Here is a 13,598-nt window from a genome sequence, read left to right on the forward strand (position 1 = left end):
TGATGGACTGACCACATCGACTCAAGGCTGAGGGACTGATTACCTCAAACTCCGCCTGTTCTTCAATGTTCTCCTTTGTAAACCATACCACGGGCGGGATTGAACCCGCGGTCAGAGAGTCTCAAAACTCCAGATCGTCACGTTAGCCACTGGACCAGCTAGCCAAAATAAGATTCGTCCAACTAGGTATATTTCTACACCATAGGAAGGTTAGCATAGGCACCACTGTGCCTATGCTAACCGTGGCTAACGCGACAGTCTGGAGTTTTGAGACTCTGACCGCGGGTTCAATCCCGCCCGTGGTATGGTTTGTTTGCAATCGTGTCATTACGATTTCGTGAGTCATGTTGACTGGATTGAGGGGACTTGAGCTAGAGTTCGTCCCGGCTACGCTAGCTGGAGATTCGTCTGTAAAAACTTGCATTTGTGGTCACAGTGGTGCGTGTGCTAACCCTCCTATGGTATAGAAATATACCTAGTTGGACTAATCTTACTGTGGCTAGCTGGTCCAGTGGCTAACGCGACGGTCTGGAGTTTTGAGACTCTCTGACCGCGGGTTCAATCCCGGCCGTGGTATGGTTTGTTTGCAATCGTGTCATTACGATTTCTCCTTTGTATGGACTGATGAAACCACTGGGTAGCGAAACGTTTCCTCAATAAAGATTCCCAAGTGTTACACATGTATCTAATTTATCATGTATAAAGCTTTAATATAACCGCTGAACTTCTGTTGCTTACACTTCCTGATATAAATCCCAGTAATCTATTTGCCTTATTACGTACGCTTAGGCATTGCTGTCTTGGTTTAAGGTTGCTGCTTATCATAACCCCCAAGTTCTTCTCGCAATCTGTATGGCTAAGTTCTACATTATTTAACTTATAAGTGCCAGGGTTGAGGACACTCCCGAGCTTCAGAACCTTTCATTTATCCACATTTAACTGAATCTGCCAATTTTCTAGCCGTTTATTGAGTTTGTCTAAATCCTCCCGAAGTTCCCTGATATCTATGTTTGAATCAATTATCCTACCTAACTTTGTGTCATCGGCGAATTTGCTCATTACACTAGTAATTCCCTGATCAAGATCATTGATGTATATTATAAACAACAACTGGCCTAAGATTGATCTCTGTGGAACGCCACTTGTTACAGATCCCCACTCGGATTTAACCCCATTTATGGACACTCTCGGCTTCCTGTCTGTGAGCCATGACTCTTTCCATGACAGCACTTTTCCCCCAATGCCATGAGCTGCCACTTCCTTTAACAGTCTCTGGTGTGGTACTCTATCAAAAGCCTTACTAAAATCTAAATAAACAATATCGAATTGTTTATCATGATCAACGGCCTCAAAAGCTTTACTGAAGAAGGTTAATAAATTAGTTAGGCAGGAACGGCCCCTCGTGAATCCATGCTGAGTATCATTAAAGCTGTGCTTATCCAGATGACTTCTTATAATCTCAGCTATAATTGACTCTAGCAATTTGCCTGCAATTGAGGTCAGGCTTATTGGGCGGTAATTTGACGATAACGACTTGTTTAAAAATAGGAATTACATTAGCCATCTTCCACATTTCAAACACTACACCTGTTTGAAGAGAAATATTAAAAATATTAGTCAATGATTCACAAAGTTCCATTTTACACTCTTCAAGAACCCTTGATAAAAGTTCATCAGGACTCGGGGATTTATTTTGCTTCGATCGGTCTATCTGTTTGATAACCATTTCGCTAGTGACTATGATATTGCATAATTTATCGTCTTCAAGCCCACTATAAAAATTTATTACTGGGATATTGTTAGTGTCCTCCTGAGTGAAAACTGAGAGAAAATAATTATTAAGAATAGAGCACATTTCATTCTCCTTGTCAGTAAGATGCCCAGAGTTATTTTTAAGAGGACCTATCTTATCTCTAACTTTTGTTCTATAAACCTGGAAAAAACTTCTTGGGTTAGTTTTCGAATCCCTAGCAACTTTAATTTCATAGTCCCGTTTAGGTTTTCTTATCCCCTTTTTAATGTCCCTCTTAATGTTAATATACTGATTCAAAAGATGACTCTCACCACTTCTGATGCGCCTATAAATTCCTTTAATCTGTCATAAAAGATATTTGAGCCTATTATTCATCATTTTTGGATAATTTCTAGATGACCTAATTTCTTTATACGGGATAAATGTTCTTTGGGCAGCATGTATAGTGTACAGAAAACTGTCATATTGATAGCTCTCTTCGTTACCTCAATCAACAGATGATAAGTGTTCTCTAAAATCATCGCAATCTGCTCAGCGAAAATCTGGGACTGTTACTGAGTTATCCCTACTATCAATTTTCCATTCAATGCTAAATGTTATTGATTTGCGGTCGCTAGTACCAATTCCCTTTGTAATTTCTAAATTATTAACAAGGGATTCCTTGTTTGCCAGAACTAAGTCAAGCAGGTTATTTTCCCTTGTAGGTTCTGTCACAAACTGCTACAAAAAACATTCCTGAACTACTTCTAAAAAGTCGTTAGATTCTAAATCCCCAGTCAGAAAATTCCAAACAATATTACTAAAGTTAAAGTCCCCTAGTATTACAACGTTATCGTGCCTTGTGGCCTTAACAATTTCCTCCCAGAGTAGTCTTTCTCGGTCTCTATCGAAGTTTAGTGGACGGTATATCACGTCTAAGATCAATTTTTCATGCCCCTCTGAAAATTCTACCCAAACAGACTCAGTATATGTTTCAAACTTTATACCCTTTTTATATAACAATTAAAACGATCACGGACATAGAGTGCCCCCACCCCCCTTCCCAATACTTCTGTCTACTTGGAACAATTTAAAACCCCGAATGTGACATTCAGCAGGCATGTCCCTATTTTTCATATTAAACCACGTCTCAGTTACGGCAAAAACATCAATGTAACCCGCACTTGCAACTAATCTCAATTCGTCCATCTTATTTCTCGCACTACGACTCTTAATATAATATATTTTCAGAAACCTTCCCTTCTCTTGTTTCTTCCTGCTGATTTCTGTTCCTCCACTATGCCTGCTACTCTCCTTATCACCTAATGCCATTGGCTTTCCTATGCTCATCAATAACTCTTCCTCATTTTGCCTATAACTGGTTTCCTTAAAACTCACACTATCGCTACATTCTGAATACATTGATTTTCCATGAAAACCCATACCACTATCTATTTCTAGTTTAAAAACCTAACAGCTCCCTCCACTGCGTTGGCCAGTGCTCCCACCCCAAACCTAGATAAGTGAACCCCATCCCTGGCATACATGTCATTTCTGCCATAGAAGAGGTCCCAGTTGTCTATGAATGTTACTGCATTTTTCTTAGTGTTTGTCCAGCCAGCAATTGACACCAATTGCCCTGGACAACCATTCATTTCCAACTCCTCTCCTGGAAAAAATGCCACATATCACAGGGTTCCCATCCTTTTTCCTAATTACCTCTATTGCTGTCCTATATCTGCTAATCAGGTCTTCACTCGTACACCTGCCAACATCATTGCCTCCCGCACTGAAGCAGATAATAGGATTACTCCCATTACCCTTCATGATATCGTCCAGACGGCTAACAATGCCCCCCATCCCAGCCCCAGGAAAACATACCCTCTGCCTCTTCTTCCTGTCCTTAAGACAAAATGCCCGATCCATAAATTTCACTTGACTGTCCCCAACTAAAGCAATGTTCTTACCTTCAATGGTTGAGTTCATAGTTACGTTTTCGATGGTCTTCGTTGGGGTTTCGAGGGATGTCGACTCACCCTCCTCTGCCAATGATTCCTTGGTACTCATTGCGACGTTTCCAGTAGACAACACACATTCGTCTGGTAGCACTGAAAATAGGTTGGAAGTCTCCACAGAAGTCTTCTGGATCTTTGTTGTTTCCGCTACTCCAACAGTCTTCTTGATTTTCAGCTTCGTTCCATGTTGGCCGGCCACTGACCAGGTTCCTCTCTTCACCTGAGGACTCACAACAGGAGGATTACTTCGAATCTTCTTGTTTTCCTCTGTCAATCGCCGTTTCTCAAGCTTAGTAACCTTAAGCTCCTCTTATAGCTGCTGGTAGAGATGCTCAAGAGAGGACATCTTGTGCAGACTCACGGAGAACACACTGGACAGATCTTCACAGAGCTAAGTACAGGTCACCAGTGAGCTAAGTACAGGTCACCACTGAGCTAAGTACAGGTCACCACTGAGCTAAGTACAGATCACCACTCAAGCTAAGTACAGGAAGTAGGGAAATCTAATGCAATACTGCTTCCTCAATATCTAATACAATACTGCTTCCTTAATATCTAATACAATACTGCTTCCTTAATATCTAATACAATACTGCTTCCTCAATATCTAATACAATACTGCTTCCTTAATATCTAATACAATACTGCTTCCTCAGAGTGAGGTGCAATACTAGTGGTAGTAGCAGTAGTAGCGATATAAATTGTAGTAGTAGTAGTAATACAATATGGTAGAACAATTAACTTGTACAAGAGTAAAAGGATATAAAAGCTATTACTTGGGTAACATAAAAATAGTTTAGACAAATATTTCTATTGAAGGCTGGATAGAGAAGGCCTGTTTCAATGTTCATTCTCTGTAATGTGCTTGTGTAGTATTAGCAGGAGAGCCTATGTGATGGCAGGGTTTACTGTTTTCAGGAAGATTCTTGCTAAGACTTCAGAGATGCTGAAGCTGCCTTTGTTTTGTTTAATTGTATTAGAAACAACGATTAGTGCTGATTCAAGGTACTTGCGTCTGCGGAAATTAGTTTCTTTGATCACTAATTGGGCGTCACTGAATTTCATGAGATGATTGGTGGAATTGCGGTGCTGTATACAGGCGTTGTTCAAGTTATCGTTCCTACATGCATAAATGTGTTCATTGAGGAGGATGTCGAGGTTTTTTGCTGTTACACCTACATAAATCTTGTCGCAGCCTCCACATGGTATAGTGTAAACCCCTGCGTTGACTGGTTCGTGGTGCTTTGATTTTGTCCTGGTTAGATCCTTTTCTGAAGTGCTGGAAGCGATGGCGACTCTAGTGTTAGCTTGTGAAAGTACTTTAGAAACGTTCAGTACAACCTGGCTGTTGGGAAGAATTATAACTTTGTTAGGAATGGTGTTGGTGTGTGGAGAATTAATGATCTGAAGATCTCTTTTCTTGCAATCTTTGATGGAAAAGGAAGGAAAATGTAAATCAGCGAAGGTTTGGTGAATGTATGTACATTCCTCGTTAAGAAACTCAGGACTACAAATTCGGTATTATGCTCTTAGGAAAAATCTGATGATGATGCCGCTTCACTGATTTACATTTTCCTTCCTTTTTCATCAAAGATTGCAAGAAAAGAGATCTTCAGATCATTAATTCTCCACACACCAACACCATTCCTAACAAAGTTATAATTCTTCCCAACAGCCAGGTTGTACTGAACGTTTCTAAAGTACTTTCACAAGCTAACACCAGAGTAGCCATCGCTTCCAGCACTTCAATAAAAGATCTAACCAGGACAAAATCAAAGCACCACGAACCAGTCAACGCAGGGGTTTACACTATACCATGTGGAGGCTGCGACAAATAACGAAGATTCTTTATAGACCTCGGGGAACTTTTAGGGGAATCGTTTAACATTAATATATAAATGTTGTATAAACTGATGATTATTTCAACTTGGTATAATAGTATTTATTTTTGTTGAGTGTTTGTGTTTGTTGTTTCTATTGTTGAATGTATCCATGTTTATAGTATGTTGTGTGTATATATACATTTTTTTCAAGGCAATGAGTGCTGAGTGACCTACGAAGTCGAAGTGATATGTAAATTTCACAACTACTGCTACTATACTACTATTGCTATTGCTTCTATACTACTATTACTACCACTACTACTACTACTACCACTACTTCTACTACTACTACTACTACTACTACTACTACTACTACTACTACTGCTGCTGCTGCTGCTGCTGCTGCTGCTGCTGCTGCTGCTGCTGCTGCTACTGCTACTGCTACTACTGCTACTGCTACTACTGCTACTATTACTACTGTTACTGCTACTGCTGCTGCTACTACTACTACTAGTACTATTACAACTGCTACTACTAATACTGCTACTATTACTACTGTTACTGCTACTGCTGCTGCTGCTACTACTACTACTAGTACTATTACTATTACTACTACTACTTCTAATAATAATAATAATAATAATAATAACAGTACCACTATTGCTGCTGCTACTACTACAGCTGCTGCTGATTCTACTACGACTAATAATAATAATAATAATAATAATAATAATAATAATAATAATAATAATAATAATAATACACTTGTTACTACTGCTACAACTGCCACTACTACCACCATTACGACTACTACTACTACTACTACTACTACTACTGCTACTACTACTACTATCATTACTACTGCTGCTGCTTCTGTTGCTACTACTACTACTACTACTACAGTTACTACTACTGCTGCTTGTGTTGCTACTACTACTACTACTACTACTACTACTACTAATATTACTACTACTACTACTACTACTACTGCTACTGCTGCTGCTGCTGCTGCTGCTACTACTACTACCACCACTGCTGCTAATCTCTCGATCTCATCTTTTTCCAATAGCCACTTCATTCTAATTATTATTATTATTATTATTATTATTATTATTATTATTATTATTATTATTATTATTATTATTATTATTGTTGTTGTTATTATCATCATCATTACTGTGGAAGGGGTAAACACATTGAAACAAAGATGGAAAGAGGGAGACAAGGAAGGTAAGAATAATGAGACAAAGATGGTAAGAATAATGAAACAAGGAAGTTAAGAAGAATGAGACAAGAAAGGTAAGAAGATTGAGACAAGAAAGGTAAGAAGAATGAGACAAGGAAGGTAAGAAGAATGAGACAAGGAAGGTAAGAAGATTGAGACAAGAAAGGTAAGAAGAATGAGACAAGGAAGGTAAGAAGAATGAGACAAGGAAGGTAAGAAGAATGAGACAAGGAAGGTAAGAAGAATGAGACAAGAAAGGTAAGAAGATTGAGACAAGAAAGGTAAGAAGAATGAGACAAGGAAGGTAAGAAGAATGAGACAAGAAAGGTAAGAAGAATGAGACAAGGAAGGTAAGAAGAATGAGACAAGAAAGGTAAGAAGATTGAGACAAGAAAGGTAAGAAGAATGAGACAAGGAAGGTAAGAAGAATGAGACAAGGAAGGTAAGAAGAATGAGACAAGGAAGGTAAGAGAGATCAGTCTTGTCTCATCAAGGACAGACAAACCTGACTGGACCAGCGTGACGACCTGCCCCTCAAGTGAAGTCCCATGTACAACACTGAAGCATCACCCCCACTGTCATGTTCACCACCACCACCACCACTGTCATGTTCACCATCACCACCACTGTCATGTTCACAACCACCACCACCATTGTCATGTTCACCATCATCATCACTGTCATATTCACCATCACCATCACTGTCACGTTCATCACCACCAGCACTGTCATGTTCACTATCACCATCACTGTCATGTTCACCTTCACACCAAAATGTTCTTCACCATACACAAATAACCCGCACATAAAAGAGAGAAGCTTACGACGACGTTTCGGTCCGACTTGGACCATTGACAAAGTCACACTAACAGAGGTGGAGCAGGACGGCTATATATAGGCAGGAAGAGGTGGAGGTAGTAGTAGTAGTAGTAGTAGTAGTACAAGAATTGTATATAATACCGACAGGATGAAATTAAGACACATGCACAACACCCGGGCATCACCATAATGGTCATAAGTATAGTGTTCACCACCAGTGTTAATTGACAGAAATAGTAATGTTTATGTAATAATGCAGGTGTGTGGTGCTGACAGGTAATAATGCAGGTGTGTGGGGCTGACAGGTAATAATGCAGGTGTGTGGGGCTGACAGGTAATAAGTGTTGACAGGTGATAAGTTGCAGGGGACCCAACATGTCCCTTATAATTCTCTTATTTATTGTAATAAGTTGTTTAAGTGGAGTGGAATTGTTGTAGTGTTAAAGTGACTTATATTCAGATGAGGAAAATATATTACACAACTAGAAATATCACCAAATTTAAATAAAAATATGTGTACAAAATAGGAGAGGAGAAATAGGAGAAACAAATAAGGCGCAACAGGAAGGACGGACGAGTGAGTTTGTAAATAGTTGTCTGACATAATAGTGGCTAATGGAAATAGTATCTACGAAATTTGTAATACAAGATAAGTGAAGAAGAAATACATCTGGAATGTTCCAGATATATAATGAAACGGCAGAATAAGGATGTTATGGATGTGAAACAAGACGTGATAGCTGGATGAGACATCATAGTGTCTACCACATGCATCATACATGTTGTGTGGGGTAATACACACAACAGGTAAGGTTGGTAGATGTTGGCCAATGTGCTAGTTACTCTTCTTGTGGTAGGCTAGGTTAGATTAGGTAAGGTTCGTCAGGAAACAGGACAAGTGTTTCCTGACGCGGGTCTTAGTCAGATGACAACCCGCCGTTGGAGTTTTTGGTCATGTGACCGAGGCCTTCTGCTGGCTTACCGGTCCACCCCTTGGAAAAAATATTATCATAGTTATAACCATTTTCTTCTTTTTTTTTGTGGGCGCCGTTAGGATACATCAAGGTAATAGCTTGGTGAGTAATATATGTCTTTTCTCACTCAGATTAAATAATGAAATTAATAATCGTCACTTAGTAGACCAAAAGTACTTAAAAAAAAACATACTACAGGTGGGGTTAGAACTCGCGGTCAGGGAGTCGCAAAACTCCAGACTGTGTCATTACGATTTCGTTAGTCAAAGTACTTAAAACTGTCAAGCTCGTATAACTTCTTTATAATTATACAGAGCACTAAATACGCCAATTTTTCAAGCGTAAATTTTCATAATAAATATACAGGAGCCATACGCTCCTAATCCAGGGTTCTGGAGTTAGTCGGGGAGCTGAGACGGTGGGTATTGAAGGAGGGACATTGTCAGCAGTACAAGTGTTCCTACATGCCTCCAAAATACCTCAACATAAGTAAGTTACATTTTGTTTTTGTGCCAAGAGTTCTCCCCAGTGTGTGTGGTGGAAGGCTAATTCGAGAGAATGTTCTTGTCGAAAATCCGACACAAAATTTCTAACAGAGGTGACACACGGTATTAACAGGAAGTAAAAAACAAAACAGATGCAAGTTACGACATAATTCAGTTGCAGTGAATTGTAAATAATTTAATACAACAGAAGTTATCTAAATATTATCTTCTTATTAATAGATGTTAAAGTTAGGTGCAATTATTTTTGTGTAAAATACTCTTTAAAACAGCTGCGATTTATTGACGAGGATTTACACGAGGTACAATAAGTAAATATATACAATGTAAAAAAGAAGTTAAGGAGGATAAATAATGGAAGATAATTCACAAGTTTCAGGATGTGTGGGCACGTGCCTTGAAAATGCTTTTTAACGGTAGATTTCAAGCACTGGGCAGATTGGGTTGCAATCTAATGGTAGAGTGGTATAACCCAGTGATAAGTATGTTAATATGACACGGTATACAGTTTATGGTATTATAATGAGAAGAGGTTTTATTCATCAGGAACTTCATCAGTTCTAAAAGAAAGTCCTTTAATAAAATGTCATAAGCCACATATTGTGTCACATTAACAGGCAAGGATGTTTAGGTTAGGTTAAATAAGGTTTGTCAGAACAAGTATTTCCTGACGTGGGTCTTAGTCAAATGTTGACCGGCAGCTAAAGCTTTTGATTATCTGACCGAGGCCTTCCGTTGGTTTTAAGGAAAGGAGGAGGAGATAGACATTGATGCAGGCGAAAAAAGGGTTATTTTTACTAATACCGGCAAGGATGGTCTGTCTCCCTTCCCTGGACAATTCCTGGAACCGACCCTAGTGGGAGAGACCAACGCGCTGGGGTCACACACTGCATGAGGAAAAAAAGAGGTACCCAGATTGACGGGAAGGCAACCTCCAATTCCATGAACCAAGAGCCTCGATCACTACCGCTTCCTTTTCTTTGCTAGAACCATTCAATTTCCCTGCAATGGCCTCGGAGCAACGGGAGGGAAACTAATATCCTCACAGGAAAGTATTAAATTCTTAAGAATTGCAACAGAACAGCACCTAGGGATGGGAAGATGTGTAAGTGGGAAAGGTTTGATTCGAGGAAAAGATGATGGTAACTCAAATTACTTTGGGTCAAGAGACCTTTTCGCCAGCATCAAGGTCTACCTCCCCCTCCTTTCAGGGTTCACGAGGAAAACTTTTCCTAGACTGATGCCTGGGGACACGCTGATAGTAGAGTAATCTGACACCTCATCACATAACAACACTCGCTGTTTTCTTCTTGCCAGATATTCCCTAGTCCATTGCAGTGCTGTCCCTAATATTCTTGCCTGTTTCTCTAGTTTTCGAACCAGTCTCTTGTGTGGTACTGTGTCGAAAGCCTTCTTACAATCCAAAGGATGTTCCAGAGATTAGACACAGTAACAAGGGGACACAGTTGGAAGCTGAAGACACAGATAAATCACAGGGATGTTAGGAAGTATTTCTTCAGCCACAGAGTAGTCAGTAAGTGGAATAGTTTGGGAAGCGATGTAGTGGAGGCAGGATCCATACATAGCTTTAAGCAGAGGTATGATAAAGCTCACGGCTCAGGGAGAGTGACCTAGTAGCGATCAGTGAAGAGGCGGGGCCAGGAGCTCGGACTCGACCCCCGCGACCTCAACTAGGTGAGTACACACACGCAGTTCCCTTTCTCCCTCTCTGAGGACCCATGGAAACGTGCTATCTGGTCTCACCGCCTGTGAGGTATCTAGTTCACTTGTCGATATTTATTACCAAGGTTTATACCAACACTCATACTACACTTAGCACTGCCCATGTAGTTGAAAATTAGTCTGTTTATAATAAGCTAGGCTACACCACTCTTTTGAAGTTTATTACATTTATCTCTCACTTTATTACTGATTAATTATGCATCAACAATAATTATATCCTTTACTTATGCACATGACTTTTTTTAAAATACCTGTAGGCACACTCAGCACTGCCCATGTTTTTAAAAGTTCGTCACTGTTTTTATTATAATAGGCTGCTGTTACACTTTTTTGAAGTGTTTCTAAATTTTTTCGCACTATTCCTAAGTATATATAATAACAATTATTTTGGACACAATTATTAGACATCCGTAGATACACTAATCACTGTCCATGTACTTGAAAATTGGTTCTAATTATTTAGTTATCTTAATGACTTACTAAATGTGGAAAGTTTTTACATAATTATCCTAAGTGTAGAACATATAAATGAATAATATAATAATTTTAGAATAAAATGTGATGCTATTTGGACCCTTCGAGAAATTTTAAGTGAGGGGGGAGACAGAACAGCCAGGGAGTGACACCCCAGAAAAGACGCCATAATGAATTTAATGTGTGAACACTGGCCTGCCCTGCACAATGTAATCAGGAGTCCTTGAAGGTCAGTTGGTGTATATCGGCCTCAATCCGTAATATAGAAATTGCTGACACGTTCCTGCTGAAGAATTGGGATAGTGTGGAAAACCCTTACAATTCGGTAGCAAGGATGGAAAAATAAAGGACACCAATTCCCAAAGGAGCACACCTTATCAAAGTGATGCTTACCCATAATGTACAGTAGTTTTTGCATTGGCCATCATAAATTCTAGGTGTTAGGGTAATGTTAGGGTGCGTTCCATCAGCATTAAGTATCTTCCTGCGACAAATGGTAAGTTAATGTGTATAAAATTTATTGTTCTAATGATATGGTTAGGAGAAAACCTTCCTTAGTCTCTGTAAAAATATTCCCATTAACCATTTCTAAGATCATGTACAGTTCACATAATTTCAGAATTTAACACTATTGGTATTAATGTTTAATACTGTAATTATTAATTTGATGTTAAGTCTAGCTTTTTTTTGTGAGAGTGGTAGCGAGTGTGTTTCGAGAGAGTGACAGTTTGGCGACCTACTGTGACTAAGTCTCACTTACCTCACTCAGATTACTTGCAGGAAATAAAGGCTACCCGTATTTATCTCCTGGCGGTCAACGACGGGGAGAGAGTGATCCCACACGACCAGCTGGTCGAGACAAAAAATAGACACTGACCAGATTGCTTTCCTCATACTGATGAGAATTCGGCATCTGCTGTCAAATGCGTAGTTGAAGTCCTCCTATTGGTGGCTTCTGAAAATGTCTTACGATATCTATCACTATTATGTTCTTCTTATCATACATTCCATTTTTGTCACTAACCAAATTCCATCAATACGATGGTATTCACACGTTTTTTTCCTTATTATTGTGGTCATAAATGGACCATATAATATTAATTGTATTCACAACTCACTCCTGGCAACACCAACTGCAGGAAAATTGACTATTTTTTGTTTTATCTTTCTTTTCAAAATTGTTCATTATTGACTTTATAACTGCACTACAGCCATCACTGACCAGATATTTACACTTTTTACTGATTAAGGTCACAACCTTGACCTGTTATTAATATCCGTTTGTTGTGATCACTTTTTGTCAACACTGCCGCCTGGCAGCGCTGACAGGCTGCTGTTGCCCCTCACTCACCTTCCAGTAAAAATACCCACATTAAAATTTTAATTTTAATTTTTTTTTTTTGACCTTATAACAGTTTTCAGACTCTGGAAATTTATTATACTTTTGTAGGTATGTTCACTAACTTTATGGGGCACAATGACCGCTGACAATATCCTAGAACCGCCACTAGAATGTTAATACTGGGAGCACCGTTAAGGGATACTGCCTTGAATATGTGTGTATTAAGAGTGTATATGTGCGTGTATGAGTTAGTTGAGTGTATGTGTGTGTATGTGTGTGTGTGTGTGTGTGTGTGTGTGTGTGTGTGTGTGTGTGTGTGTGTGTGTGTGTGTGTGTGTGTGTGTGTGTGTATTAAGAGTGTACGTGTGGAGAAATTTTCTCCAGGAGGGGGTATCATCAGCCCCGTTCAGCCCCTTTCAGCCCCTTTCAGCCCCTTTCAGCCCTGAGGGGCCCAGCCCTCTCAGAAGGGACGAGCGTCTTGTTTACTGCTACATCAAGTAATTGATCCCAGATGCAGTACCAGTATGTGACGTGGTCAAGCGACCGACGCTCCTTGCAGTCCAGTGTTGCAGAGTGTATTTTAATAAAAGACAGTCCATCTCTTACCTTAGCAGGACAATTAAGGAAAATCCTGCTCCCATTTTATTACCATGGTAAAGATAGTGTACACAGGAAGATACTTTGAGTCTCAAAGGATAAACAATAAATCAAGCAGTACACTCACTAAACGTAGTTTACTGTCAGAGGTATCACAATGTTTTGATCCTCTAGGACTCGTCTCAGCAATTACCATAAAAGGTAAAATGCTTATGTAAGATGCATGGAAGCTCAAAATTGGCTGGGATGAGAACTTGCCTCTAGAAATGAGTCAAGCATGGAATGAAATATCCAAGGAGTTTAAACAACTTCATCAAATTAAATTTCCCAGACAAATAGGTCAAGAGGGAA

The 13,598-nt window shown here is 39.4% G+C and overlaps 1 protein-coding gene across 1 annotated transcript in view; it reads right to left on the reverse strand.

The window, feature by feature from the left end:
* Nucleotides 1-12,211, reverse strand: part of LOC128690091 (sodium-dependent multivitamin transporter-like) — a gene marked incomplete at its 3' end in the record, with an annotated part of 122,674 nt that extends 110,463 nt beyond the window's left edge. Inside the window, 1 exon segment of the mRNA XM_070090446.1 lies at nucleotides 12,069-12,211.
* Nucleotides 12,212-13,598: the final 1,387 nt, after the last annotated feature.

The sequence above is a fragment of the Cherax quadricarinatus genome, chromosome 32, assembly GCF_038502225.1.
Source record: "Cherax quadricarinatus isolate ZL_2023a chromosome 32, ASM3850222v1, whole genome shotgun sequence".
Classification (NCBI taxonomy): Eukaryota; Metazoa; Arthropoda; class Malacostraca; order Decapoda; family Parastacidae; genus Cherax; species Cherax quadricarinatus.